The sequence below is a fragment of the Otolemur garnettii genome, unplaced genomic scaffold (assembly GCF_000181295.1).
Source record: "Otolemur garnettii isolate 467f Iridium unplaced genomic scaffold, OtoGar3 scaffold00034, whole genome shotgun sequence".
NCBI lineage: Eukaryota > Metazoa > Chordata > Mammalia > Primates > Galagidae > Otolemur > Otolemur garnettii.
The window spans coordinates 11,967,127-11,970,327 of NW_003852429.1; positions in this window are offsets into that span (position 1 = coordinate 11,967,127).

Below are 3,201 nucleotides of genomic sequence, written 5' to 3' on the forward strand. Positions count from 1 at the left end.
AAGGGACCTCGGTTGCTCCTTATAAGAATCTAAAGCCTGATGATCTGAGGTGGAGATGTCATGTGCTTGCATCATCCTGAAACCACCCTCCCACCCTATTTGTGGAAAAATTGTCTTCCACGAACCAGTCCCTGGTGTCAAAAAGGTTGTGGACTGCTGCGTACAGACTATAGCCCCAGCACTTTGTCTTGTAAATGTATTATATTCTTAGCAACCAGAAAAACCAGGTGTGTTGATTTCAAAATCTGTGCACATTCTTCCCTTCAAAAAGTGGCAAGTAATCCTACTTCCTCTGAGTATGAACCAGACTTAGGGGCTTGCTTTTGGTGAATAGAATGAGGGAAAATTGATGGTGACTTCAAAGCCTAGATCATAAAAGGCATTGCATCTTCTTTCGCTGTCGTTTGGAATACTCATTCTGGAGGAAGCCGGTGGCTGTTTTGTGAGGACAATAAGCTGTGGGGAGACCCACACGGTAAGGATCTGTAGCCTTCTGCTGAGAGGTAGTGAGAAACAGGCCTCATGCCAATAGTAAGTGAACCCTCTGGGAAGCAAATGGTCCAGCCTCATCTGAGCATTTAGATGGCTGTAGCTCTATAGCTTTGGAGACCTTGAGCTATAGCCACACAGCTAAGTGGTGAATTTTTTACTCACATACTGTGAGATAATACATGTTTCTTGTTTCAAGCCACTAGGTTTCAGATAATTTGTTATAGAACAGTAGATAATTAATTGAAGGAGAAAGAATATATGTGCTGGCACAAATTAATCTGTACTATTGGAAGGAAACAGTTGTTTTTGCCCAAGAAAACACACCCTAATTCAAGCTTGTGTGCTTGTACTTTACCAGAGAACGTAATCAGAGGGAAGAATAAAAGCAAGGCAAAGAAGGTGGGGATAACTCGAAGTGGGGCCTGACGGAGCAAGCTGCAGCTTCTCAAGATGACCGAGGGGACTTCTCACTCCCAGTCCCGGGGGTATCCCCAGAGAGTTGGGGAGTGGGTAGGAACCACCATGTCTCAGAGTAGTCAGTAGGGAGGAAAGGAGAAAAAATTATGTGCTGGCTTCTTCTCAGAGTCTGTCTAAGGTGAAAGGACCTCCGATGGGGCATTAACTCTTTGTACTCCTGAGTAGCATTAATCTGTCACTCTGCACAGCCAGTGGTGAAGCTAGGCCCCACATGGGCCCAGTCCTGTAGGATCTGGGCCTGGGACTCTGGTATGAATAGTTTCTGAGTGATGAATGAGTGAAATAAAAGTGAAGACAAAGCCCAAGTCTTATCCTCTAGAGCGATGGTTTTAGGTGATAAGAGGACAGTTTCAGAAAGTGTGAGTCTTCACTAAACCCACTCTGGCCAGGAGATGAAGCAAGTGGCCGAGACCCAGGGGGCAGATGGGGCTTGGTGGTCTGGGGTGACGTGTAAGTGATCTGATACTCAATTCAAGGCACTTGACATTTGTGTATGAGGATGACCACACTGTCAAGGAACATGAAAACACCTTTGCAGAGGCAGTGTCTTGTAGTGGGTCCACAGTCAAGATCTAGAGTTGGAGTCCCATTCCCTACATTAACTAGCTGTGTGACCTTGGGCAGTGTGCATGACTGTAATGGGTCCCAGTTAGCTCATCTTTAAAATAGAGATAATAATAGTACCTACCACTTGGAGTTGTTGGGAAATTCAAATGAATCAACACATAATGCAATAGTTGCAACAGTCCCTGGCACAGAGTAAGTGGCAGGTAAATATTAACCATGGCTGATGCTAATGCTTACTAGGAGCTGATATGTGTGAATAACTGGTAGACAAAAGCATAAAACATAAAATAAGTGAGTAGACAAAACACTTATGGTGTATATAGGTCAAAATTAGATTAAGAATTTTGTATGCAAAAGGCAAGGTAGTTATGTAACTGGAGTGGCCAACTAACCATTGAGTATCTATGTTAGCACTTGTGTTGGGGAAAGGAAAAGTGGTGGATTCTTCTCTATTTTGGTTCCCAAAAGGGAAATAAGAGAATAATAACACATTTGTTCACTGCCATCTCTGTGCCAGGGATGGCTTGAAGTCTTTCACATAAGTTGTCTGAGTTGTATAGACTTGCCAACGGCAGAAGTTCGCATCTCTCCAAGTCTCTTACTAATATGGCTGGACTTGGGATATCATCTAGTTCAAAATACCAAAAATCAAAACTCAGGTAAAGAAATAAATAGGAGTCAGGGTAGATTTACTGACCGGACTTAAACCACATAACTCTACATCTGAAGGAAGCAGAAGGAATGATGGGGAAACGAGTCCATAAAAAATAAAATAAAGCCAGGATGCCTGGACACACCTGAAGGCTGGAGGCCACATCAGGAGTGGAGGGGAAAACGCAGACTTCAATCCAACAAGTATTTCATGAGTGTTCATTACATGCCAAGAATTTTGCTAGATTCAAGTTTTATAGACATGAAAGACAAAAGTTCTGGGCCTCAAGGTGATCTAGAAGGATATTGAAGATTAATAAAAAAGGTCTATAATTCAAAGGCTGTGTTGTCTAATAAATAGATGCAGAAATGTATAGAGACTTTCAACTATGAAAGAATGAGTGGGACTCATCTCCTTCGTAACCAACTGCAGTGCTGGCCAATGTAGGAAAGTACCCTTTTCAGATATGTGGCAGCAGGTGGCTCAGTCTTCTGATCCCTCCCTAAAGTCAAGCTAACAAGGTGAGTCCTAGAGGTGCTTCACATTTCTTCCTGAAAGCACTTTTTGGAACATGACACAAGGAGAGGGAGCACAAGCCAAGGCAGTTTTTGGATTGAGCTGAGAAGACAGAGGAGGAGGAAGGTGGAATCTGTAGCAGGAAATTCTGGCTAGAGGGAGCTACTCAGAGAACAAGTTTCTGAAATCTACATGACCGAACCTTTGATCTTTGACTGACCTTATCTTAGAATAGGACAAACCTCTATGAGGCTGGACAAAGAGTAGCCACCATGAGGCTGTAGCTGAATAATTCCCACATTGACCCAGGGCAGGGGACAACTAATATCTAAGACAGAGAGACCTATTGACCACCTGAGGCGTTCAGTGGAAACTCCAGAAATTCACGCTTCGGTAGAGGCTCTAAAAGGTCGTAAATTACTAGTAGAGCTAAAATAGCCTCAGAATGAAGGCTACTCTCAATCTACTATAACAAAGCCTGAAAACAATTATCTGAG